This window comes from Oryctolagus cuniculus, chromosome 2, assembly GCF_051225735.1.
Source record: "Oryctolagus cuniculus isolate XC-2025 breed Fujian yellow rabbit chromosome 2, ASM5122573v1, whole genome shotgun sequence".
NCBI lineage: Eukaryota > Metazoa > Chordata > Mammalia > Lagomorpha > Leporidae > Oryctolagus > Oryctolagus cuniculus.
In genome coordinates this window covers 127,491,005-127,519,002 of record NC_142868.1, presented here as the reverse complement: position 1 = coordinate 127,519,002, position 27,998 = coordinate 127,491,005, and the positions used below count along the sequence as shown (strand labels likewise).

The window sequence follows — 27,998 nt, the reverse complement described above, 5'->3', positions numbered from 1 at the left end:
GGCATCTCGGGCACATGTGGGTAATTAAGAGCTGATAATTCTTAAAGCAGGCTTTCTTTCCGTTAGTTGCCTGGCAGTTTACCAATCACAAACTTCCGTTTGTGTTTTCTTTTATTTATGTAGTAGCTGTCTTCTGAATCACCGAAGAGTAAGTTACAATCTATCTGGTTTACCACCTTCTGTATTTTACCTGCTTATTTCAAAATTGACAGATTAGCTTTGGCTTATATGGCTCTTCCACAGTAGTCAAAAGATTTGCTTAATCGAATCTTATTGTGTAATACACTTTTAAAGGGAAGGATATGGTCTAAAGATTGTCATTTAAGGCTCCAATCAACGCTACGTAGTAGTTTTCCTGTCTCTCCTAAGGAAGCAGGAGCTGCGATTTTAAAAGGTTAAATAATTGCCTAAATTGTATAGCTGGTCAGTGGAAAACACCAAGGCTTGAATGTGGTATTTGAATAGGCTTTCTCTGATTCTTAAAGCCCCATATTTTTCTGTCCCATCATGCAGTTTAAAAAAAAAAAAGACACCTTAGCTGTGTATGATTAATAGCACTTAAAAAGAAAGCAATTGTGATTTATTTTATTGTTGTGTAGTTTTGTACATCATGCACATAGAACTGTGTAGCTTTTTGAATTTCCATGTAAGCCATTTTTCCAACCATCACTGAGTAAAGAGAGTATGTGCCCTGAGGGTCTGATTTAAAATAGTAACAAACAAACAACAAAGAAGTTAGAGGAACTGAAAGGGCTTTGAGAGAGGTTTGTGAGGTGTCCTGGGTAGAATGCCTGGTATGAATTTGCAAGAGGTAGATGCTTCACCAAAAGCTGCTGCTCTAGTCTGTTGGAGGGAAGGGCCAGAAGAAAGACAAGCTCTAAGAGAAGAAAGGGAGCAGGGCAGCTAGCCGAAATACTAAAAGGAGCTTTCAAATTAAATATAGCAGCAGATGGCACAATGCAAAGGATGCACAGATTAACTTACTGGGACTTTTGTGTCCACTGCATAGCCAACCGTAAGAGGCACTTGGATCAACTGAGAAAGCAGCAATGTTGTTAAATGGTGGCTTCCAGAACTAGCCATCTGCGGTCCCTGCCTGTTCTTGGTGCCCAATGAACACTTAATGGCTCTGGCTGAAAAGGCAGATTCTCTCATCTGGTAGTCTTTCTTGTTCTTTTGAGTTCTTTTTTGGTGATTGAATTCACGTATATCTGAGAGGGGCCTGGCTTGAATACATGTTTACTCCCAATGGATGTGTGTATCTCTTCAGCATCACACTGAGAGATTGTTAGGAAAGAGACTGCATGGTTGGTTTGATTCATTTCTTTTTGGGGGTGGCTATCTTTTGGCATTACATACAATTCTAAAACTTTATACTGAATGCCTACAAAATTAAAAAAGGTGGTCCTGCTAAGTGAGTTCTTGCCCCATGTTCTGATCACTGTTTCTTCTCACAGTCACCATGGTTACCAAAAATCTGTGTCCACAGAGATCTTCCTACTTCCTTACTTCCTCCTACTTCCCATGTCCCCTTCAATTGTCCTGTAATTCCTTGGTCTCCTCTGCCTCCCACTTTATCTTCACAGTTCATCTTGATCAAATGCCCGACATTCCAACCTTCTTCCTGTCTGTTTCCTTCTCCCGTTTTCCTCCTTTGAATTATTTCTCTGCTCTGTGGTCTTCTTCACTAAGAAGTTCTATTTCAACTGTACTTATTTGAAGCTGCAATGACTAGTCCAAGATCTACATTAAATTTTATTTTTATATATTCTATGCAAGATTTTCTAAAATAATTAATGACAACAGTAAATTCTAGGAAGGCATTTCAACTACTGTGGGGGAATGAATGGATCTTTAGTTCTATGGGATTTAGCTCTATTTGAATATAACTACAGAGTAAGAGGGTAGATAGTACTTCTTAAGTTAATGATGCTTTGGCAGTAAGAATGTGCTTTTTGTTGTTGTTGGTTTGGTTTGGTTTGTCTTTTTGTAATTCTTAGGGGGTAAATGTTCAGCATGAGAGATTATTGAGGTCTTGTAGAAAATTTGGAATCCTTGATCCTGCCTACTGAATGCCAGTGGTGCCAACTGAGTCATTTGGTAACCAAGGATATTCACACAGATTTCCAGATGATATGGTAATGCTTATAGCATCCTTATTCATTGTATCAAAACTAAAATAGATTGTTTAAAATTCGACCTTTATTTAGATAGATGTCCTGTTAGATTTTATTCATATTTCTTAGTTACTGTGAAATTATAAAGAAGACATATATGTCAGAGTTGATGATTGAGTGCCAGGCAGTTGCTACTAGAAATGACACGTAAAGACCAATGGCTCAATCTTTTCTTCTTCTTCTTTTTTTTTTTTTTTTTTTTTTTTTTTTTATTGACAGGCAGAGTGGACAATGAGAGAGAGAGAGACAGAGAGAAAGGTCTTCATTTTGCCATTGGTTCACCCTCCAATGGCCGCTGCGGCCAGCGAAGCCAGGAGCCAGGTGCTTCTTCTGGTCTCCCATGCGGGTGCAGGGCCCAAGGACTTGGGCCATCCTCCACTGCACTTCTGGGCCACAGCAGAGACCTGGCCTAGAAGAGGGGCAACCAGGACAGAATCCGGCACCCAGATTAGAACCCAGGCTAGAACCCAGTGTGCCGGCGCTGCAGGCAGAGGATTAGCCTATTGAGCCGCGGCACCAGCTTCAATCTCTTCCTATCTCATGTTTCTTACTAGTGCAGGCTTTGAGAGGCAGCAGAGCTGGATGAAGTAGGTAGGTTCCTGCCACCCATGTGAGAGACCAGGACTGAATTCCTGGCTCCTGGCTTTGGCTCTTTGCTTGGGTCATTGTGGGCATTTAGGGAGTGGATGAGTGGATAGGTGCTCTGTCTTTCTCTGTCTCTCTCCCTCTGAAATAATAAATTTTTTTGAAAAAAATTGAGGTGGTTAAGTTGCCACTTGGAATGCCTGCATTCTGTATCCTGGTGCCTGGTTTCAGGTCCAGGATCTACTCCTCATTCAGGCTTCCTGCTAATGTACACCCTGGGTGGCAGCAGGTGATGCCTTAAGTCATTTGGGTCCCTGCCACCCATCTGGGAGACCGGAATTGGTTTTCTGCCTCCTGACTGTTGCAGCCATGCGGGAAGTGAACCATCAGATAGAGAATTCTCTCTGTCTCCTCTTTCTCTATCACTCTGCCTTTCAAATAAAGGATAAATTTTTAAATTTAAAAAGCAATTGACACATAGAACATTCATTCATCACTCTAGTTAAAAGCTAAGGAATTTGTCATTACATGAATGTTCTCCTCACATTCTTTCATTGATCCCTTCAAGCAAGTTGAAAATCTATACCCTGTAGTAATTTATAATGAAAAGACTGTTTTTCCACCATAGCATTCTAATGCAAATGGAATAAGTGTATGTGTTAAAGCCAATGTGAACACCAACACTGTCTTGTTGATATCTGGAAGGTATCCCCTCCCCCCCCCCCCCCCCCAGTGTCCCAGCAACCACAGCTGAATAACTGTATTCATGAATCTAGGAATTTGAGACCTTTTGTTAATGTTCGAATGGGCCTGGCTTCAAGTATAACAAAGCTCTTCTGGATATCTGAGTGTAATTTAGTCAAAATTTTCTTGTGTAATGCTTCTGGGAAGAACTACAAATAAAGAATAATGCAGAGTTTAAATGAACACTTCAGAGGACATAAACTGAAGAAAACACCTGTTTGATCATTATCCTTTCTTGTGGTCTGCTCCAACAGCTATTCATATACATTTTTTAGAACATGCATATAACCATTGAAAAGAGGATTAAAGAAGAAAAGGAAATTGATTCCTACTATAGAAAGTGGAACTTGGGCTAAAAATGAAACATACATGTGTACACAGTCCAGTTGCAGATGGGGTCAAATCAGATGATTATGGAATCCCCCATATAAGTGAGAGTGGCGCTTTGAACTGGGCTGCATTTTGTGGCCAGCTCACTGGAGTCTAAATGTGATATTTACGTACTGTCAGAGGAAGGAGGCCAGATTTCACCAGATCAGTTTATTATTCCCTGCTGTGTCTGGACTGCAGAAGGGAATCAATCCCCTCACTTCTACATGATGAGTCAACTTACAGTCCACAGTGCCCACATCCCTGGGAAAATAACTTGTCAGGAGAAATGATCAAAGAAGACCATGTTTGACTTCAGTGCTGCCCGGTTGGTGAATTATATTTTTAGAGCAATCAGTTTAAATCCTACAGATTGAAATTGTGCTGCTTGCTAACTGCCTGGGTGATTTGGCATGAAATTTAATTTGCTTTAACATGCATGGGGGGTAGGCAGGGGGGCGTTAATGTCACATTTGAGAGTTGCTGCATTACTTTGAAAATAACTAAAATCTTGGTGTAAGACTTTCTTTCATTTTCCTTCTTCAAAACAAGCGTTGGCTCTCTAGGCTGAACTCAGTACCCTAGTCTACCCAGTCTGAGCTAATTTTAACTCTCCTCCATGGTTCTTACTCTTTCTCACTTTGATGTTGACATGAAAAGAGCACGTACCATATATTAGGCACTAACTTAATTGATCATTTAATAAAAATTCAGTGTCTTCAGCCTCCCAGTTTCACAGTTAAGACAAGCTGACAACTCCTACCGTTCACTGTGCCTGCAGGCACCCAGAGGGAAGCTCCTCTTTCAGTGCTCTGCAATTTTCTTCTTTCAAGTTTGCCTTCCAAGGTGGGAACCCTGGTCCACATCGAATATGTCCAGTTGAAAGGAACAGTTTGGGATCAAGGGCTCTGCTTTAATGTCATTTTTTCTGTAGTAATCCAGATTTCAAAGCATGTTAGTTCTCAAAACCATGTTATTTCATTTATTTCTCTAATATGAATAAGTGAAGGCTGAGTTAACCCAAAAACTTTGCAGGATAAAAATAACAGTATGAAAATCACTAAAAATAATGGGGCTGGCACTGTAGCTCAATGAGTGAAGCCACCCCTGACAACCCCAGCACCCCATTTCAGAGTGCCAGTTGGAGTCTGGGCCATCCTGCTTCCCATCAAGCTCCTGACTAAAACCTTTGTGAAAGCAGAAAAAGATGGTTCAGGTATTTGGGCCCCTGCCACCCATATGGAAGACCGGGATGGAGTTCCAGGTTCCTGTCTTTGGCCAGGCTATTATAGCCATTTGAGAAGTGAACCATTAGGTGGAAGATCTCTCTCTGTCTCTCTTTACCTGTTCTTCTCTCTCTCTGTCACTCTTTCAAATAAATAAATAATTTTTTTTAAAAGTTAAGAAAAATAAAAGTGTTGCCAATGAATCAATGCCTTGAATTTACCTATAGAGCTGAGATCTATGAATCTACCATGTTGTATGCCCTAGGCTAGTAAAATGGGGTGAATGTTGAAAGTGCCTTGGTCAGATATTTGCTGTGCATGTCATCTGTGCCCACCTGCATTTCCACAGACCAGGACTGTAACTAGACATAAACTCAACTCTATTTGGTCAATGGAATGCTCACTAGCCACAGCCATTGATTCATGTTGTGGCTTCCATTTTTGGTATTTCCTGTGCTCTGTAGAGTTGCTTTTAATCCTAATTGTGCTTTCAAATAAATTGAACAGGCTGGAAGCCTTCCTTCACTGGGATCTTTGGGAGTACTTCTCACAATTGTAAAGAGATGGCTGCTTGGCTCCCAAAAGATCCTCTTTTAGTTTATCACTTTGCATTTTTAGTGAAGGCTGTCATGATTTATTGTTTAATAGGTTATGGAAAAATGCCATTTTTTGAAATGATAGTCAATAAGAACTGTAAAAGATCTCTGGAGAACAATGTGCTTCATCTAATTAAGCTGTTTATTTGAGTCTATTTTAAGATAAATATATTTTCAGTTGATGTTATGGCCTGGAATACCAGGCAATGGGGATCCATTTAACTTCCCCCAAGCAGTGGGAATATTTATTAATTTCTTCTCAACCATATGAGGCAGTTTCAAAAAGTTCATGGAATATTGACTTTTTTTTTTTAATTTAAGAGACAGAGTGACAGACAGAGCTCCCATCTGCTGGTTCATTTTCCAAATGTCTTCAAAGTCTGAAACCAGGAGCTGGGAATTCAATTGAGGTCTCCCAAGTGGGTGGCAGTAACCCAACCACCAGCCTATCACCTGCTGCCTGCCAGAGTATGTCTAGCACAAAGCTAGAATTGGGAGCCGAGTCAGGACTGAAACCCAGGTATTCCAGTATGAAATCGAGTGTATTCCAAGAGGCATCTTAGCTGCTGTGCCACAGGCCTGCTCCTCATTTTTTTTTTTCTTTTTAAATTTCTTTATTTGAGAGACAGAGTTACAGACCGGGAGATGGAGAGACAGAGAGAGAAGTCTCCCATCTATTGGTTCACTCCCCAAGTGGCTGCACCAGCCAGAGCTGGGCCAATCCCAAGCCAGGAGCCAGGAGCTTCTTCTAGATCTCTCAGGTGGGTAGAGGGGCCCAAGCACTTGGGCTGTCTTTCAATGCTTTCCTAGACGCGTTAGCAGGGAGCTGGATGGGAAATGGAGCAGCTGAGACTCTAACTGGTGCCCATATGGGATTCCAACACCGCAGGCAGAAGGCTTAGCCTACTACTACTACTCCACAGCACTGGCCCCTCTTTTAATTCCATTTTAATTTCCATTTTTCCACAAACACTTTGAAACACTCTTAAATAGGTTCTCTCACTGAAGTTTCCCACAAATGATACCAGATCTAGAAGTGATTTTTTTTTATGGTTCTAATAAATGTTTTCCCTTTGGGAAAGTAGGTTCATTACTTCTATTAGGGTAGTACACGTATCAGTGCTTGAGAAATAAAACCTACTAAATGAGTGTTCAAGAGGTTTAAATGTGAGCACTTCTTCCCCAAAGGAATCGAGTTAATCTTGTTCCACCAAATGCTCTGGACCTAGAGCATCTTTATCACAGCCAGAGTTATTTTGCTCATCAATCATTAGCTTTTTCTCTCATTCTCAATTTAGAATCTCAAGACCCTGATAAGTAGTAAAATTAGTATAGGAGGGAGGGGAGGACTGATTTTTAAACAACAAGGGATAAAATCAAGCCATGATGATATAGAACTGGATAGAAACAACCCCATAGCTACTACTATTTTCTGTCCTAATGGTACTATGTCATAGTAGGTGTGATCAAAGTAAAATTATCCTCCTTTGTCAAATACTGGATACAGCATGCAGAGTAGAACCATTATAACTATTCTCTCCTTTCCAGTATAGCTAGTAATGTGGTGGGCAACTAGAGGTCGGCTTGCACTGAATAAATGTCAATTTTAAAAGGTCCACAACACAATCAAAGATCCCTTAATTGAAATTCCTTATTCCTTTATGATACATTGGGGAAAACTCTGAATAAACAGGAGACAGATTTTACAGACTTGCCTCTGTCTCTACCATGCTTACCCCAGGAGCTTATAGCAGGCACATCCATATCATCACAAAATAATGATTATACCACAGTTCTACCTTGTGCATCAGGCTGTTGCCAAGATTGAATGAGATTACCTAGCTGAAAGTGTGTTTATAAAGTCGAATGGAATTATGCTTTGAAATTTGACATTATTTAGTGCCCAGGAGCAGGAAGAAAGTAAATAATATCTCAGTGGCTTGATTTAATGCAATTGCCAAAAACCCTAATTGAGGAAATTGCTTAAAGATGAAAGAGTTTTAGTCCATATGTAGTTTCCCTGTGCTCTGGGTTTCAGGATTTATCTCTCTCTCTCTCTCTTTTTTTAAGATTTATTTATTTATTTGAAAGTCAGACTTGCAGAGAGAAGGAGAGGCAGAGAGAGAGAGAGAGAGGTGTCTTCGATCCACTGGTTAACTCCCCACTTGGCTGCAATAACTGAAGCTGCACCAATTTGAAGCCAGGAGCCAGGAGCTTCTTCCAGGTCTCCCATGTGGGTGCAGGGGCCCAAGGACTTGGGCTGTCTTCTACTGCTTTCCCAGGCCATAGCAGAGAGCTAGATGGTAAGAGGAGCAGCCTGGACGCGAACTGGCAGCCATATGGGAGGCCAGCACTGCAGGTGGTGGCTTTACCCACTATGCTACAGTGCCATCCCCTCAAGAATTATCTTAATAAGAAAAGAGGGAGGTGGTTGCCATGATCAGTGGGGGTAAATGAGAGAACTTGAAATTTGGCTGTGAAAAGCAGCCCCTGAGAGTCTGAGTGAGCAGTTAACTACTCACACTTGAACCTCTTTCAGAACTTCCTCTTCTTACCCTTCAACAGATGAATCCTTCATACCTCTTCAGTTGTGGTAAGCTAGCTTGAGGAGTATCTCTCTCCAAACACTTTATGGAAAGAAACAGACAGAAATAAAAATACCATGCCTGGTGAATACCAGGGGATGGAATTCTAGAAGGGCATGTGTGTGTAGGAGGCAGTGATAGATGAAGGTGGGAGTACTTTACAGAGGAGAGGGTGGAGGAGGATGTAATTATGGTGCTTGATTTGAAAAGCCTTGTGTCCAGTACCATCATTGGGAGCATGACCAGAAAAGCCCATGAATCACATGGCACTTTGTTCTCTCTTACAGGTAGAGCACTTCTGCAGTGTTGTGTAGATTTCTGGAGACAGAATATTTGTAAGGGGGCAATTGTACAGTGAAACACAACTGTCATCACCAGGGTTGTGCAGGCTGTGAAAATAAAAGGGTTAAGGAGTATTTGGGGGAGATACAGAAGAGAAATTTTAGGGAGGATAACACTTCTGTTATCTAAATATTTGAACATGTATCTTGGGCTTGGGTAGAATTACAGGGAAAATATATTTCCAAGGCAGCATGTGGACCTTTTATGATGAATAGAGCTGTTCTCTGGGTCTGACAAAGCCCAGGTCAATGTTTCTCAAACTCAGGAGTTGACACTGATGGACCAGGACCTTACTCTGTGAAGTTAGGGTCTAGATGACCCTTGGTACTCATTGGATGATTTCAGTTATGTACAGAAGGATCAGCTGCCAAGGGTGCCCAGTCAGAAATTGCTATACTGCTGGGAAGGTGGACAGAGGGTCAGGGCTTGCCCTCCCTCCCTCTCTCCCCTCCTTCCTTCCTCCCTCCCTCCCCTCCTTCCCTCCCTCCCTCCCTCCTTCTTTCCCTCCCTCTCTCCCTCCCTCTCTTCCTCCCTTCCTCCCTTCCTCCCTTCCTTCTTTCCTTCCTTCCTTCCTTCCTTCCTTCCTTCCTTGGTTTCTTATTTATTTATTTGAATGTCAGAACTACAGAAAGGGGGAGAGATTATTCCACTCACTGGTTCACTCCCTAGATGGCCAGGGCTGGGCCAGACAGAAGCCAGGAGCTGGGAGATTCATCTAGATTTCCCATGTAGGTAGCAAACACTTAGACCATCTTCTGCTACTTTTCCCAGACCATGAGCAGGGAGTTGGATTGGAAGTAGAGTAGCCAAGACTTAAACTGGCACCCATGTGTGGTGCCAGTGTCACAGGCAGCTGCTTAACCCACTGCAGCACAATGCCAATACCTCAAGTATTTATTTAACCCTCTCTAACTCTGTTACATTGTTTCTCAATAGTTACTGCTTTGTTGGCTACTCTGTATTGTCTAAATCCTCAGTAGGTTTTATCTGTTGTTCATGCTTTCCTTAGAACACAGAGTGGTAGAGTTGAGGTTATTTTACTGTACCCAAAGTCCATTTTCCTGATAGGGACAAGGTAGGACCTCATTTAGCATGTGAGAAAGGCCATGTGCTTTGAAGCTTTGAGTTCTGTATCAGTAAGAGGCCATTTCATGAGTCTTCTTAATTTCAAGAGTCTTCTTCACTCTTAATTATAGCAGATGCTTGTGTATGCCTACCACAAATCTTTTCTTTCATTTGTCCTTGTTGATAACACTATCAGCAGTATGCTCAGCTAAAAGTTGGAATAGTTGACTGTCCATCCATCCTCATTGCTCAGTAGCCACAGCCCAGTGCATGCAGAAGCCTTCTAGGAGAAATTGTTTTTTTTTTTCTGATCAAAAGTCACTGTGTTCTTTTTGCTCTTGCCTTTTCCCCATTGTGCTTGGAATATGGGCATAATATCTGGGGGTTCAGTGCTTCTCCTAGAGAGTAAGAGTTGCTTTCTAAAGACAGTAGAGATGCTGACTTCCTTGAGCAGATAGACTAGCCTTGAGCAAAGCAATGTTCTCAACAAATTTTGTTATGTGAGAAAAATAAACCTTATACCTTTAAAGCTGCTCTTCGTTGAGTTTCAGCAACGATCTTCCGGACACAGTCCTGACTGATATTCTAGTGATTGCCACACCAAAGGCAAGGAAAAAAAAAATGTCACTTGAATTTTTACAACCAGTCATCCTAATTTATCATCAGCAAAGATGGCCGTTTCCATATTATGAACTTCTTTTTGTTCCTTATATTTATTTACATTGGACATATTTTTTATTTCCTTTCTGAACTCTCATCTGGTTAAAGTTGGATTTTTCAATGAACATTAAACTGGCATTTCTAATTAGGCAGAACAATTTTTACTGTGTAGAGGCTAAAATAAATGACAGTCAAGAAAAGTGAAAATTTACCTTCGATGGTCCATAATACTGGATAAGTGGTGCAGCCACACTGTTCCTCTTTTCTCAGAAAGAGTCTATGTCTTAGTTCACCCATTTCAATCTTCAAAGTAATCGGTGTCCTCCACTGGAGCCCCTTTATCCTCAGTAGCTCTGTTATGTCAATTACATAACTGTTTGGCCCTTTTTGGTTTTTGTTTCATTTTACTTCTTTTCTCTCTCTGCAAAGCAGCCTGCAGAGCATTAAGGTAGGGAACATGACTGCTGGACCTGTATTTTTTTTTTCTCTAAAGTAGCTTTGGCCGCTGGTTACTGATAAAGAGTTGGCTCACTGTAGAAACCAAAAGGCAGGTAAGTAGATTTGTCCTCACATTGATGCAAAGGTGACATCTAGACAGAAAATGGAATCTTGATTTGGTTGGAACATAAATCTGGGACAGCAAGAGAAGATATCACTGTACCCAGAGTCAGGTCATTGGAGATTCCAACTCCTAGTCCTGAAGATAGTGTGCCCTAGGTCACTCTGTTCACTCGTCTAGACCTCAGTCATAAAGTGAGTAGTCTGCAAAATGTGTTCTAGTTTGTATATCATGAATCAGTCACAGCCCATGGATATTACTGTACACTCATGGTGGGCCAGGCACTATACTGGTGATCAAAATGCAGGAGTGAAGCAGGCAGAGAGAAGATATCAAGCTTTGAAATTCCAGAGAATGGGAGCGAACAGAAAGAAGACTATCATGGGGGAAAGGTTTAAGAACAGAGGGAAGAAATGGAAATACCTATTACAACATGGCTAGCTAGATCCTGCTGCTTCTGTGGAGTCTTCTTAGACTGCTCAACCTGTCATTCATCTCACCACACAGGGATTTTCAAAGCATTGCTTTTGGCAGCATTACTCAGCATTTATCAACAATTTATATTAGGAGATCTCTTCCTGGGAACTTTTTAGTCTCCCCAGCTAGACTGAGAACACTTACATGCTAAGTGCTTCATATGGCCAAATCAAACTACTTTTTTTGATATCAAGCATTAAATAAACCAGACAGGTACTTTGGATCTCCTCAAAAAGCTAAAGGTGGGGTGTAGTCAGTAAAGCTGCCACCTTTGGTGCTGGCATCCCATGTGGGCACTGGTTAGAGTCCCAGCTGCTTCACTTCTGATCCAGCTCTCTGCTATGTCCTGGGAAAGGAGTGGAAGCTGGTCCAGGTCCCGGGGCCTCTGCACCCATGTGGGAGACCCAGAAGAAGCTCCTGGCTTTGGATCAGCATAGCTCTGGCCATTCTGGCCATCTGAGGAGTGGACCAGTGAATGGAGGACCTCTATGTGTGTGTGTCTCTCTAAGCCTCTGCCTCTGTATAACTCCACCTTTCAAATAAATAATAAATCTTTTTTTAAAAAAAAGGCTAAAGGCATATCAAGAAGGTACAAAAGCCATTCAAATATTATGGACTTCAAATTATTTATATATAAATATGAAATTAAATTATATATGAATATTATATAATATATAAATGAAATTATATATGAATATGAAATATTTATTTATGGAATTGAAATCATTAGAAAGTGGTAGTAGTGAAAGTTGGCCAAGAGTATAAACTTCAGAATGGCTGACTACCTATAACCTAGCACAAACCAGAAATCATGTGCATCTTTTAGTGTTCAAATTACAAGTAAAAGGTCAGTTAATAGCTATGTTATAGCTTGCTAGTTTCTATCCTTAATACATAGTACCCATTCATTATGCAAATCACTGAAGGTTCATCTTAGTCATTTTTCCAGGGAACATTTGGAGAAAAAATGAAGGAAAAATCATGAGTGATGAAGAGTACAGAAGAAGATAGGGTGATGTTCTGTAGATACGTTTAACAGTCTCACGATCTATCTATATTTAGAGTTTGTGCTCACATCTCCCCTCTCATTGTGTATCCCCAGAGGGCAGGAAGTCTCACTTAAATTCTTATCGCTCACAGTGTGTATCATAGAGTTTGGCACAAACCAAGTCCGTCTATAGACAGCACTGAGTTGATGGATGAGTATAACCAATTCTCCCTCATTCTCCCTGACTCCAAGTGGCACCAGAAAATGCAGTAGCAGAATATATGAACAAGGAGGACCTCTGGGTCTCCACATTTCTTGATGGAGATGCCTACACACCAAAACAGAAAGACTAGCATGGATCCTTTAGTGAAGTGCATCCAAATGATACCCAAGCACTAAGAATAAGAGGTAGGGTTCCTTGCTTCCAATGTTGGATAATTTCATAACTGATTTAGTTCATGTAGGGTAAGCCCATAAAACTCCCACCTTCACGAATCATCAGCGACTACTGCCTAACTCAGAGTTCTGTTAAGAGATACCATCTCTGAAGTGGATTCTCTGATTAACAATTGGTAACTCTGTGTACTTTTAGGAACTGAGAGAGCAGAAGTAAAGCTTGTCTTTGCATATGACACCCTAAGATAACAAAAAATGGACCATGACAATAAATGGCTCCATGAGTGCAGAATCTGAGTCCTTGTTCATCGCTTGGCTTTGTGAACTGGAGCAACATTCTTAAGTTTACCATGTCTTAGTTCTGTCATCCATGAAGTCAGAATACTGTGAGTACATATTTTATAGGAGTGATAGAGAACTAGTTTATTTAATGCTTTGAAAGTGCCTAGGGCAGTTCACTAAATAATCATTATCTATTGCCACTAGTTTACACAGTATCTGGTGTGCAGTAGATACTAAAAATATTTTTATTGAATATATGCATGAGAACTATATCATTAGTCCTCTGATTTTTTGTTTTCCTTGTATATCCACAGAACTTTTGAAAAAAAAAAAAAGCATTTCATTGTACATCTTTAAGTACTTTAAATGCTCCATCGTAAGTGTAATTAGTTGCAAAGGATGCAATTACTAGTATACTGTATTTGTTGGCATTGTAAAATAGAACTCTTACATAGCTCTCTATAGATTATGGAACAGAAGAAATATTACCATCATTTGTTTAACAAATATGAGCAAGTTCTTTTATAATATTTTCAGATGTTGTTTCATTCCCTGTCCTCTTTACATTGGGATTCCCAGTCTATCCTGTCAGAAAAATTTATAAAGCAGTAGATTTTTGATGTTTATTTATTTGAAAGGTAGAAAGATTCCATTCACTGGTTGACTCTCCAGATGCCTGCAGCTTCCCAGGCTGCATCAGGCTGAAACCAGGAGTCCAGAGTTCAGTGGAGGTCTCCCATGTAGGTGACAGGAATCTGCTTACTTGAGACATCCCCTGCTACATCCATGGGTATACATTACCAGACAGCTGGCTGTGAAGAGGAGCCATGACTCTTGTTAGAGGCACTTCAGTACAGAACATGGGCTTTCCCAGCAGAAGGTAACTGCTGTGACAAGCGATGGCTCCAGTGCATTTTCAAATTTGAAATGATTTGTTTAAACACCAGTTGTTCCAGAATCAGTTTTTGGGAAAACTTTTGCTTCTTTGTTGAATTGCATTGATGTCATTATTAAAAATAAAATGACTATATGTGTGTAAATTGATTTCTGGACTTGATTTGGTGCCATTAACTTTCTAAAATTTTTTTAAGATTTATTTAATTTATTTGAAAGGCAGAGTTATAGAAAGAGGTAGAGCAAGAGAGAGAGGTCTTCCATCCGCTGGTTCACTTCCAAATGACTGCAACAGCCAGAGCTAGTTGATCCAAAGCTAGGAGCCAGGAGCTTCTTCCGGATCTCTCACACGGGTGCAAAGACCCAAGGACTTGGGCCACCTTCCACTGCTTTCCCAGGCCATAGCAGAGAGCTGGATCGAAAGTGGAGCAGCTGGGACTCAAACTGGCACCCATGTGGGATGCCAGTACTGCGGGATGGGACTGTAACCCACTGTGACACAGCACTGGCCCGGGCCTTTTATATTTATATTTATGCCACTAATATACTCTCCTAATTACTACAGCTTTATTGTAAGTTATGAAACCTGTTAGAGTAGGTCATCCAAATTTATTATTTTTCAAGATAATCTTGGCTTTTCTTTTTCTTCGTATTTCCATATAGATTTAGTATTATACTGTCAATTTCTGTTTTTTAAAAACCCCACACTGCTGTGACTTTGATTGGGGTTACATTCAATCTGTAGATCAGTTTGGGAAGAAGTGATACTTTAATGAGATTGACTCTTGCTATGTATGACTATCGTATATCCTTTGATTTATTTTCATATTTAATTCCTCTAGCAAAATTTTGAACTTTAATAGTCTTAACCATCTTATACTAAATTTAGTTCTCATTATTTGATGTTTTTGAAGCTAATAGAGAAGGTAGAGAAGTGAAATGTTTACAGTGATATATATATTTTTCTAAAACATGAGCATCCATGCTAAAAATTTCATTCTGTCCTGGGCTATTTTTATATTAATTAATACAAATTTAATAAGTACATTTTTAATGAATAATTAGGAACAACACATATTTCTTGAAAATATGTTATAGAGTGATGGAAATGGTAATGATGACACTTTAATTAAAGTAATTATATAATTGTCTCTTTTAATAGCACCCTAGAGTTTCTTGTGCCTATGAAGAATCTACTTCAGTGAAATGCATAATGGAATAATATTGTGCTTTTATTTTGTAAAACAGGAGATTGGTAATAGTGAAAGTGAGAGAGAAAGAGAGCTTTTATTACAGACACATTTCAGATTAATGTTGGGTAATAACACTTAAGGAGTTTCAGGGTCTTCCTTGAATGATCTTGACAGTGAATGCCAGGATCAGATCTTTGCCTGTGTGAAGGGGTGCTTGTACATACCTCTGCTTGAAAACTACTCTAGAGCAGAAGTCGAGCAGATTAAAGGGTGGGAGTCTGTAAATCCTTTACTTTTAAAAAATTAAGAATTCATCTATATTAATGGCATTCTCACATATTTGCTTTCTGATGTTATTTCTCATGTCGTGGGGCTCCATGCATAACCCTGAGTCTGTCATCAGAGTCACAAACTTGAATATGCTGCTGGTACTTGGTGGTGGACCATTGGGACGTGCTACTGATTACTAGTTAGCACTTACCAGGATCTATTCATTATTGAACTTGTAGTGGTTTTTAATATCTGCTTTGCTGAATCCTGACTCTCCTCCGGCAATGAATATCATCCATGAATATCATATGATCAGGGCCTTCACCTTCCGTGTCCCAGCTGGACTTTACATCAAAAACCATTATTTTATTCTTCTATTAAGAACTGTAAAATAAGGGCCGACACTGTGGCATATCAGGCTAAGCCTCCTACTGCAGTGCCGGCACCCCATACAGCCACTGGTTCAAGGCCACACTGCTCCATGTAAAATCCAGCTCCCTGCTGATGGGCCTGGGAGAGCAGCAGAGGTTGGCTCAAGTGCCTGGGCCTGTGCACTCACATGGGAGAGCCAGAAGCTTCTGGCTCCTAGCTTTGACCTGGCACAGCCTGTGCCATAGTAGCCATTTGGGGAGTGAACCAGCAGATGGAGGATCTCTCTCTCTGTCTCTCCCTCTCTCTATGACTCTGACTTCCAGATAAATAAACGCATGTTTTTTAAAAAAAGTTCATGAAAATGCATACTATGAAAAAAATCTACAGATTTCTAAATTCGTTATACCCAAATCAGCTTATTTTATTCCCCATTCCATGAAATCTTTGAAGTACTCTTGTATTTCTTGGTAAATGCAGCATTAAAAAAAAATGATGTGATTGCTTGAATCCAGAGTTCTTTGATTTGACATATTTGACATATCATGGAATAAAATACAAGCAAAGCAAAAATAACTGCGGATAGCTCTAATGTAATGTTTAGTATAGAAATTAAATTGAATCATCAAAGATTCCAAAGAATTGCAATCATGTTCCATGCTTTGACCAGTACCCTCCAGCCAGGCTCAGCAAATGCCACAGTGAACTATAGACTTTGTTCTTTTGATGCTGAATCCTTTTGGTGAGAGCCACATTATATAAATAATGTGCAAATCAGTTATCCTCTGCTACTTGTATGAGGGGATCTGTTTGTGTAGAGGCCTGCCACATTCTTACAACAGCGCATGCAAATGGGGAGTACATATACACACCAATAAATTATGTGGTTAATAGGAATCTGGAAATCACAATGCAAGTTCACAATTATTCAGAATGGAATAAAATATTTAAAAACACTGTTATAAATCTTAGCCAGGAAATAAATTTTCATGAGAGCAGTGATTAACCCAATAGCAAAATGGAATTTATATCAACCATTCATTAATCCCATTTCCCTTCTCCCAACACCATTAATTAAGTGTCTGCTCAATTCCCATTCCTGTGCTACACTTGTGTCGCTTACCCAATTACAGCTAATTTTCTTGCGTGGAAAGGGAGTGATAATAGCTTCTAACTGTTGTTGAAATGTGGTTCCTAGTGTTCACTGCACTGTGGCATCCTTAAATATTCCATAACATGTTTTCTAGTCCTGTTTCTAAAATCAAGTTTGTGTGGGGAGGATTGAGTTGAATACAGTAAGTGGGTGGTTTCCTTCCTTTCGGGTCCTTGGAGACCCTTATCTGAATTAAATTTTGCCTCAGGAGAAAGCTGTACCACTGAGATTGCCAAAAATAACTGTTCCCCTGTCTTGCTGTTCTACCTGTGACTGTCTGGGGAAAAAAGCCTTTGGAAAATGCACTTTCGATAGCTTGTTTTATAATTTGTACCTAGCTGATCACTTTGCCAGAGTTCAATAGAAAGGGTCAATTTTTTAATTCAAGTTATAGTGACACGATGGTCTCTCTTCTCTCTGTCTCTCCTTTTGGAAACAGATTATGAAAAAGAAAATGGTGAAGCCTTGAAATATGAAACATGAACTCTTTGCCTTGTTCAGTTCTTCCTAAAAATATAGGTAATAAATCCTGCCTTTGTGTTCTAAAAGGAACTTTCTCTTGGACTTATTATTCGAGAGAAAAGAAACCAATATTTTGCTATCTGGTTGATCCTGATTTGTCAGAGGCTCTTAATAATGGACTTGGTAATTTAAGTATCTCCCCTCCCACATTCCCCAGGCTTCCCTCCCCCACCCCACATAATCGATGTTCTGTAAATAAACACTGAAAGTCCTTAGAGGAGCTCACTGTTTAAAATAAGCCTGCAGAGAATGCTTTTGTTAAGCAAATAAGCTTTTTATAATCACCTCCGCTTCATCAGCGCAGATCTGAGTCTGTCAGCCTTTTCTTAAAGCAGAAGTGTTTTATCTCTTCACAGCCAGTCGGAGCATCCCCTGAAGTGCAGCTGGGCTCCTGGAGGGCCAGGCGGGGAAGGCGGGCGGGGTTGTGGTTAGTGATGGGGTTAAGTGCCCTAGTAACAGCTTCACTTAGTCGTCCTGGCTTGAACAGGCTCCAGCACACTGCGATGCAGGGGCCTTTGGGAGTTTAGCCTCCGGGCAGTGTCCTTTCTTGTTTTTCAGTCTGCACATTTGTCTTTACCTCTTTCCACTCACCTGTAATTGGAAATGATAACCACATATACCATTTCTATTCCAAAGTCAATATTCTGTGTTATCTGCATACATGAAATAGTTCAAAGAACACTTAAGTAGTTTCAGCCTACTAAAGGATCCAATTGTTCGAACCTAAAATTCAAGGAGCTACATTGAAGCCCCTTGAGCAGTGGTTTTTCATCATCAACCAGTAGGTAGCAAGGACCTGCTGTTCAAGGGTTGCTATCCAGCCCTCAATAGAGCACAATCCTTTGCCCTCTTAGAGCTTCTATTTTATTTTATTTTATTTTATTTTATTTTATTTTATTTTTATTTTAAAAAGATTTATGTACTTATTTGAAAGTCAGAGTTACAGAGAGGTAGACTCAGAGTTTACTTCTCAGATGGCAGCCAGGAGCCAGGAGCTTTATCTGGGCCTCCTAAGTGGCAGTAGCCCAGACACTTGGGCCATCTTCCACTGCTTTTTTTCCCAGCCACTAGCAGGGAGCTGTATCAGAAGTGGAGCAGTCTAGACTCTAACCAGCACCCATATTTTTTTTTGCTTATGCTTACTTAAAAGGCAGAGTGACAGAGCTGGAGAGACAAAGTTCTATCTGCTGACCACAGTAGCCACAAATGCCCACGATAGCCAGGGTTGAGTCATTGAAGCTAGGAACCAGGAACTCCATCCTGCAGACTGAGCCATCGCCTGCTAATTCCCAGGATGTATTATCTGGAAGCTGGATCAGAAGCAAAATAGCCATGTTTCAACCAGGCTCTCAGATATGGATACAGACATTCAGATATGGGAGGCAGACATTCCAAGGTGTGGCTTAACCCACTGTGCCACAAGCCCACTGTAGGGCTTATATTTTGTGATTGCAACATAATACATATATATATTTGGGGGGTAGCATCAAATTTTGCAGTGATTTTTTTTAAAGGATTTATTTTTTATTTATTTGAAAGGCAGAGTTACAGAGAGAGAGAGAGAGATGGAAAGATAAAGAGAGATATCTTCCATATGCTGGTTCACTCCCTAAATGGCTGCAGTGGCTGGGCTGGGCCAGGAGTACAGGGGCACAAGCACTTGGGCCATTTTCTGCTGCTTTCCCAGGTGCATTAGCAGGGAAGTGGATTGAAAGTGGAGCAGCTGGGACTGGACCCGGAGCACATTGTATGCCAGTTACATCACAATGCTGGCACCAGGTTTTACACAATTTTAAAAAATTACCTCAGCAAAAATGATTCACCTGGTATACATAAGCTTCTTATGCTCTCCTTTTAGCAAAAAACATTTCATTGTCTCCTTTATCTGCATCAAGATAACACGCTTTTAAAAACATTCTCTATTACCTTCATAGTGTTTCTAATTTCTAAAACCAGTTTGGTCTGCAGATACTTAAAAATAAAATAGAAGATGTTCTCTAAACATAAGGAAAGCTTGTGTAACTGATTTTATAACTGGAAACCTTACACTTACCATTGTAATCAGAAAGGAAATAATGGTTTAATTAGTTTTTAGATGAAAAGATTTCTGCAATCAGGCTGTGTTTGTAATGGCATTTATAAAACAATTTCCCCCTACAGTAGCGTTGTAATTAAGACTTCATGAAATTGTCAGAGGACAGAAGTGCACTTTCCCCCATGGGGTCTGCAGTGTGCCTGCCCCCAGGGCCTACTGTTCTCCTGCAGCAGGCTTGCGCCAATGCTCTGTGATTGCCTTTCACTTCCTCTAGTTATGCTCAGAGAGAACTTGGATTGCTGTCACTTACCTCCCTCGTCCAAAAGGTGACAGGATTAGTGGTGGCATTTCTTTCTCTTTTTTTCTAAAGATTTATTTGTTTATTTGAAAGGCAGACTTACAGAGAAGCAGAGACAGAGAGAAAGGTCTTCTATCCATTGGTTCACTCCCCAAATGGCTGCAATGGCTGGAGCTGCCCTGATCTGAAGCCAGGGGCCAGGAGCTTCTTCCAGGTTTCCCACACCAGTGCAGGGACCCAAAGGACTTGGGCCATCTTCTGCTTTCCCAGGCCATTGCAGAGAGCTGGATTGGAAGTGGGGCAGGGGGGACTCAAACCAGCGCTCATAGGGGATGCTGGCCCTGCAGATGGCAGCTTTACCTAATAAGCCACAGTGCAAGCCCCATGGTGGCACTTCTTGCCCAGAGCACTTAACATCCCACACAAACACACCGGGAGAACAGCCGGGATTGCTGCAGGCAAGGCCCACCCATGGACTTGGTGGCTTTGGCTGCTTCTCTTAGGCAGTGGCATGCTTGAATCAGAAAGGCCAAAGAAAACAACACTGTGTTTATGATGGGCTCCTGGAACAGTAGTTCCAGGGGATTTTAATGGATATTATAAGGAAAAATGTCTTCTTGGCCCAGTAGAGTCTGAAAAAGCAGGTTTAGACCCAACAAAATGGCCTTCTTTTATCTGTAACTGTCAGTGCCTTCATATTTGTGTTGTAAATCTCCCGCCTTTTCCCCTAAAAAGTTCGGTGTAGTGTGGTATTTGTGGTGATGATGTGTGTGTGTCTGTGTGTGTATCATGAAGTTTTTCATGAATATATTTGAGGACTTTTAAAAATCAAAGCCTGATGTCCTACAGCTCACCTTTTGAGACTTGCAGATGCAGCCAACAAAGACTACCGCGTGGTTATTTGGTGAAAGTATTCTTCACCCTGGTAGCGGTGGTGCAGGATACAACTGATGGTGGCTCAGCCTTCCTAAAATGCCTCATCAGATCTGCCTCCTTGTCCATTCTGTCTTCTTCCATTGCTGCTGGTGTAGTATGTCAGATTCCTCAGATATGCTGCACAGAAAAACAAAAAACATGGAGAATTAGTTCATTGTCCCATTGCGATTGCCTTCCATTCTATGTACCAGAGAAGTAGGGTCCCCGTGTGGCATATTGGAGAGTGTACAGATTGACCTGGGTTTTTATGAACGGACTGTTCTTATGAACATGGACACTTCTCTGAAGACTTTTGAAGCTCTATTTCTGCATCAATGAAAAGGAGCAATAAGTATCTTGTTTCATGGTTATTGTGAAGGTGGGAGATAGCCTATGTAAGTTGCCTGGACCGTAGCAGACATTGGTTTAATAGCAGCAGTTATTATCGTAAGACTTTTAAAACTTTATTGGATTTTCTTTGCCAGCAACTACACTATGACCAATATCTAGATGCAAATTGAAAAGTTGGTTGAGCATTCAGCTGTTTACAAATAGGTTTATGCTTGGTGAGAACTAGCATTATGATTAACTGGATTTTTTAACTTTGATATTCTACTTGGGATCATGCATAAAAACATTTAGGACACTGCAGTGATACATTTTTAAAAAATGGGCTATATATTCAATATCAGTCAGCTTTTTCAACTAGAGAGAATCAGATCCTCTTCTTCCCTGTGAGTTTTTTCATCATTTCACTGAGTAGGATATCAGAAATAGTAGCTTCTGCTCCACTGAGCTCATAACAGCTCGTTAATTTGAATTGGGATTGTGTTTAGATGTGACTTTTAGCAGTTGAGTTCCGAGGTATTTATCAATTGGCTCAGTCACCGTTGGAACTTGGAAATCCATGTTACCAAATAAATGAATGCAAAATTGACTTTTGGAAGCTTGACACACTCATAGAAAGTGTGTCAAATATCCAGTGGCAGATATCACAATATCAAGTTCAAATGTGATTGAACCTTAGAGGTTCTATCAATGTCATAGGCCATTTTGGCATATATTTGCATTTAATGTCTGAATCCCCCATAAACCATCTATGCAATCTTTGCCCTTTTTGGACTTTGAATATGTGCAAAGAGAAATCATAAAATACTGCCCAAGTTACATGTTGCTGTGAAGAATAGAATTAAATAACGCATTAAAAAGTACTTCAGAGATTTAAAGTGCTGTTTGCATTTTAGTTGGCTTTAAAATTATTGTTACTAATAGAGTGCCCAGAGAGGACAGGAATTGTCTCACACTGTAAAGCTAATTCCCATTACATAATGTTCTTTCTATAAATTTTCATATGAATGTGGGAAGATTGGGAGAATTTACAACACAGATTATTCCTTAAAACCACTTTTTTTGTTTTAATTTATAAAGCAGGCCAATGTAAGTATAAAAAGTAAACTAAAACAGAAAGCCTTTTGAAAAGCATTTGTTTATCTGATCTGTTTTATGCATGGATTTGTTCTAAAGGTTCCTGTATGATACACATACATCTAGGAGATGTTAGATTTTTGTTTTGTGATAGCAACATCCAAATTTAGGAGCATATTCTAAATATCTCCAACTTTTCTTAGCAGAGTATTTTGAGTTTGTGAGTAGCTGATAGGTTTGGCTGGTTAAGAAAAAAGTCTGAACAAATATATTTATGTGTTTCTATTTGGGAGTCTTAGCCTAGTGGGTACAGGGAGTGCTGGTAGGAGAATTGGTAAATTCTAAGGCTCCCAGGCCAGGTGGATGACTGTGCTTTATGGAACTGTAGTATACTTTTCTTGAACCTCTGTCTGTAGCTGTAGGTTTATTCAGCTCAGAGCAATACTTTGAAGAACAGGCTCATAAAGTTTATTTCTGCCATATAAAGTATTTTATTTTTCTTACAACTCCCTTCATCAAGCTTCTAAAGAGAGTTAAGAAGTACCTTGATAGATAATCCCATCATCGTATTCTTATCCTTTCATAACTATACCAGCTATAGTTGAACTAGAATTTTAAGCCATTGTAGATTGTTTCACCACAAAGGCTAAATTTCTCTCCCAGGATTTCCTAATATTTGTGAATTGAGGAAAGAAACTTAAAATAAGGCAGAATTTTTTTTTTAATTTGACAGAGTTAGAGACAGACAGACAGACAGGTCTCCCTTCCGTTGGTTCACCCCCACAAATGACTGCTACGGCCGGAGCTACGCAGAACTGAAGCCAGGAGCCAGGTGCCTCTCCTGGTCTCCCATGCGGATGCAGGGGCCCAAGCACTTGGACCATCCTCCACTGCCCTCTCGGGCCACAGCAGAGAGCTGGACTGGAAGAGGAGCAACTGGAACAAGAACCCGGCACCCATATGGAATGCCAGCGCCGCAGGCAGAGGATTAACCAAGTGAGCCAGGGTGCTGGCTTCTTTTTTTTAGTATTATTTTTATTTTTTTTATTTATTTGACAGAGTTAGACAGTGAGAGAGATAGAGAGAAAGGAAGGCAGAGATTTTTTAAAAGCGCAATATTTCAGTTTTCTAAGTTGGGAAAGTGTATATTCTTTGACCTGGTAGTCTACTTTTAGGAATGTCCTATAGACATGCTCACCCAAGTGTGCAAGAATAGATACACAGGATGCTTGATGCCTTATGATTTGTAAAAGTGAAATATTGAAACTGTGAATATTTTGCCTTACATGACAAAAGGAACTTTACAGATATGAATTAAGTTAGTGCCCTTGAGTTGGGGGAGACTATTTTTGATTATTCAGGTGAATTCAGTATAATCACATGACTCCAAAAATTGGAAAACATCTCCTGGCTGGAATTAGAGAGTGATATACTGCAGAAGCAAGGGCACAGGGAAATGAAATTTCTGGCTTTGAAGGTGGAATAAAAGAGGGATGTGAACCAGACAGGGGGGAAATTTCTAGAAGCAGGAAATCCAAGGAAACAGTCTCCTCTAGAAGTGCCAGAAAGGTCTGTAGCCCACGCAATGCCTTGAAGACTCACACTAGTCTTGTAAAATATAGAACTTTCAGATAATAAATTTGTGCTGCCTTAAACTGCTGTGTCTGAGGCAATTTGTTATGATAGCAATAGAAAGCTGATTTGGCAACACAGATGCCAAAATATAGGAAAACATTTAAATAAATGAGGGTTTACCCTAATGAAGAATATCATGAAGTCATAGAAGAGGTTGAGTCACTTACATTGTACTACCCTGAAAAACAAAATAATATTCATGGACTACTGCTGAGTGCAAAAAGGAAAGTATAAGAAAGTAAGGTGGAAACTGTATGCTACTTCAGGAAACATTGTATATGAGTATGTTTGAATGTGTGCCCTGGGTGTCTGTGTGTGTGAAAAACATTGACCTGCTTGGCTAAACATCATTACCAATAATTTCAGTAGGAGGTATGTGTGGTAGGGTGGTTTGCATTTTGACTTTCGAATTTATTCACATTATTCTTATCCAAAATGTTTAACTAACATGTCATTTTGTATAAAATGCTGAGAAAAAAATGTAGTGATACAAGGCCAAGTCAATGATGGCTCATTTGTTGACTACCCAGAAGGTATTGGTATGTCACCTTAACCAGTGACTTATAATTGGGAAAGAAAGCTTAGAAATTTTCTAGTTCTAACACTGTGCTTGAGATATAAGGAAGTTGGGCTCTAGGCTGGCCCCACAGGAAGACGAAGAAGCAAAATGGGCAATAACATACAAATATCCTAACTTTTCACTGTACCACGTAGTCCCTTACTTGTATATGTTATTATTATGGAGGAGAAGATTTTCTAGGCTCATGATGGAGGCCCCATAATAAAATATTAACAAGAGAAAAACATCCATATTTCATTTGTTACATGTCATAGCTGCTTTTATAAGGAAATGAAAAACCAGTGAAACAAGCAAACCTGTTTATTGTTTTGTGTTAGGTTTGATGAAAAAGTGGACAGTATGGAGAAGTATGATTGAACAAAGGGAGGGTGCCCTACTGGTAATAAATTTGGGGAACCTTATAAAGTTTCTTTATTCATATTCTTCTCCATGTCCCTGTGTCTTCAGAATAAGGATGTTCTTTCCCTCTGAGTTAGTGAAGCACTTCTCAAAGGTTTTATAATATACATCAAGAGACAAGGGCAAGGTGAAAGTGACCTTGTTGGTACTGTTTTCTCCAATGTTAAGTTGCCATATTTTGGAATAGTATGATCCAAACTCCATCATTACAGAGCAGAAGGCTCATACCTGCCACATGGTAGGCATTCATTCCATTTTTATTGATTATCCAAAATGTGGGCAATTCTCATTTTCTTTTTTTTTTAATTTACTTATTTTTGAAAGGCAGAGTTACAAAGAGAGAGAAGAAACAGAAATCTTCTATCCTCTGGTTCACTCCCCAAATGATAGCAACAACCAGAGCTGGGCTGATCCAAGGCCTGGAGTCAGGAGCTTCTTCCAGTTCTTCCATGTGGGTGCAGGGGCCCAAGCATTTTGGCCATCCTCCACTGCTTTCCCAGGTGCATTAACAGGGAGCTGGATCAGAAGTGGAGCATCCGGGACTCAAACTCAGTGCTGGCTCTGCAAGGTGTGGCTTTAACTCACTACGCTACAGTTTGGGGCCCCAGCAATTCTTATTTTAATGGTCACCCATGGTGGTCTTTCATTAGCAGTACCAGGTGGTGAAAGCATTAATGATACAAAGATAATGATGCCATAGTAATATGACAGCACAAATAAATTAACTTGTAATTATGCAGTGAGAAGAACCATAATGAAGGGTACATAAAGTGAAGAGCACATGTGCTTGCACTTGTATACGTGCATACACACACACACACGTACAAAGTAGCAGGTAATGTCTGGGAAAATCATGGAAGCTTTACAGAGAGAATGACATTTGAAGAGATCTTGAATAAGCAGGTATAAGTGGATTGGAGGACATCGCAAGTTCTAACACAGTGGTGAATGTTATTGAACAAAATGTTAGAGGAAATACAAGCAGTGAGAAACCCATGTGGAAGAGCCTAAGTGCTTGAGAGCAAGATCTGCTGAGGAAATAAAGTTGGAGAGCCAAAGTGAGTCATATTGAGTAGGATCCTCTTGAACATTATCCTAGATGATGGTTTGGCATTGTAGGATTTTAGGCAAGCAAGTGAAATAACATATGTGTATGCATTAGAGTGGGTGATTAAGTATGGACTGGATTTTCACAGGATGAGTATGGTTATACAAAATGATTAAAAAAAAAAAAACAGCTGGTCTGGGATTAGTGCTATGGTGTAGAGGGTGAAGCTTCCGCCTGCAGTACTGGCATCCCATATGGGTGCCAGTTTGAGTCCCACCTGCTCCACTTCTGATCCAGCTCTCTGCTATGGTCTGGAAGAACAGTAGAAGATGGCCCAAGTCCTTGGGCCCCTGCACCCACATAGGAGACCTGGAGGAAGCTTCTTGCTCCTGGCTTCAGATCAGGGCAGCTCCAGCCATTGCAGCCATTTGGGGAGTGAACCAGTGGATGGAAGCTCTCTAGTTATCTGCTTTTGTAACTCTGCCTTTCAGATAGATAAATAAATCTTTAAAAAAAACAGTTGGTCTAATAACCTTTCAGTTCAAGATATAATTTAACTAATAAAAGTTGATATACAATTTTCTATCCAAATTGGGACATTTTTGAGAGTGAAAATAGGCATTATTGTTTATGCTAGCACAGTGGAAGAAAACTGGAAGATATCACCACCTTACCCATGAAACAAACTCTTGCAAATGTGACATGATTGGACCCATAGCTGGCAGGTGAATATTTGAGATCACCCGGACAGCAGGTCATTCCTTGATATATTTTTAGGGTTTTCTAGAGAATCAGTAAGATGGAAAGAGAGAAGGATGGATGGATGGGTGGATGGGTGGATGGATGGGAGGACAGATAGCCAGATTGATAGGTGATTTATTGGGGGAATTGGCTCACACAATTATGAAGGCTAAGGATTTCCATCATAGGCCATCTGCAAGCTGGAGCCTCTGGGGTGCAGATAGCAGCATAGTCCAAATCTAAAGACCTCAGATCTAGGGTGTAACTCTCGGTCCAAGGCCAAAAGCATGAGAATCCAGGGGCAGCTGTTGTAATTGCTGCAGTCCAAAAGTAGGAAAGCTTGGAGTTCTGATGTCTCGTAGCAGAAGAAGATTGTACCCAAGGTCCATGAGAGATAAGAAATCACTCAGGTTTCCCCCAGACCTCCAGGCTGATTGGATGGTGCCCCCTCACATTGAAGGTGAACTTCCTCACTCAGCCCACTGACTCACAGCCAGTGTCCTCTGAAAACACTCACAGATACATGCAGAAATAATGCTTTGCCAGTTCTTCAGGTTTTTCTTTATCCAGTCAAGTTAACTCTGACTACAGGACACGTGCAATACAACCCCAGAGTCTGACTACAGAACACGTGCAATACAACCCCAGAGCTTCTCCATTAGAATTCTAAACAATGTTTTAAATCAGTCTTCTAATTTAGATTCTTTCAGTGATGCATTTACTTAGTGCCACAAATTCTTCAATAAGTCTCATATTTTGAGATGTCCTTTATTTTTATTTTAAAAAACCTTTTTTTTTTTTTTTTTGAGAGGCATGGGCAGGGAAGATGAACAGTCATTTGCTTTTTCTTTTCTCAAATGACCACAATGGCCAGGGCTAGACTGAGACTGAAGCCAGGAGCCAGGCACACAATCCAGGTCTGCCCATGGTTAGCGGGGAGCCAATTACTTGAGCCATCACCACTGCAGGAGTCACTGTGCACTTAATCCTCATGTAGGATCTCTGTCCTTAATGTGTTGTACAATGTGAATTAACGCTATAACTAGTACTCAAATAGTATTTTACACTTTGTGTTTTGGTGTGGGTGCAAACTGTTGAAATCTTTACTTAATATATACTAAATTGATCTTCTGTATATAAAGATAATTGAAAATGAATCTTGATGTGAATGGAATGGGAGAGAGAGCGGGAGATGGGAGGGTTGTGGGTGGGAGGGAAGTTATGGGGGGGAAGCCATTGTAATCCATAAGCTGTACTTTGGAAATTTATATTTATTAAATAAAAGTTAAAAAAACTCCCTTAGATTTCTGAATCAAAAGCACCTGTTAACTTTCACATAGAGTACAGAAGTCACAATTTTTTTTTGCTTGAATTAAATTGTGAGAGAATATGAGATTAAATTTGTCTTTGGCTGTTCAATGAAATGAGAAATGTATGAGGAAACATTAGGAAGATGACTTTAAATTTGCT

At 40.2% G+C, this 27,998-nt stretch overlaps 1 protein-coding gene across 7 annotated transcripts in view; it reads left to right on the top strand.

Moving 5' to 3' along the window:
- CTNNA2 (catenin alpha 2) overlaps positions 1-27,998 on the top strand; it is a 1,277,539-nt gene that overhangs the window by 943,112 nt on the left and 306,429 nt on the right. Inside the window, exon 1 of one of the 7 annotated variants that reach the window (XM_089327498.1) lies at positions 1-148. The exons of the other annotated variants lie outside the window; for them this stretch is intronic. The gene's annotated coding sequence lies outside the window, so the exon portion shown is untranslated. The remainder of the gene's footprint in view (positions 149-27,998) is intronic. 7 annotated transcript variants of the gene reach the window in all.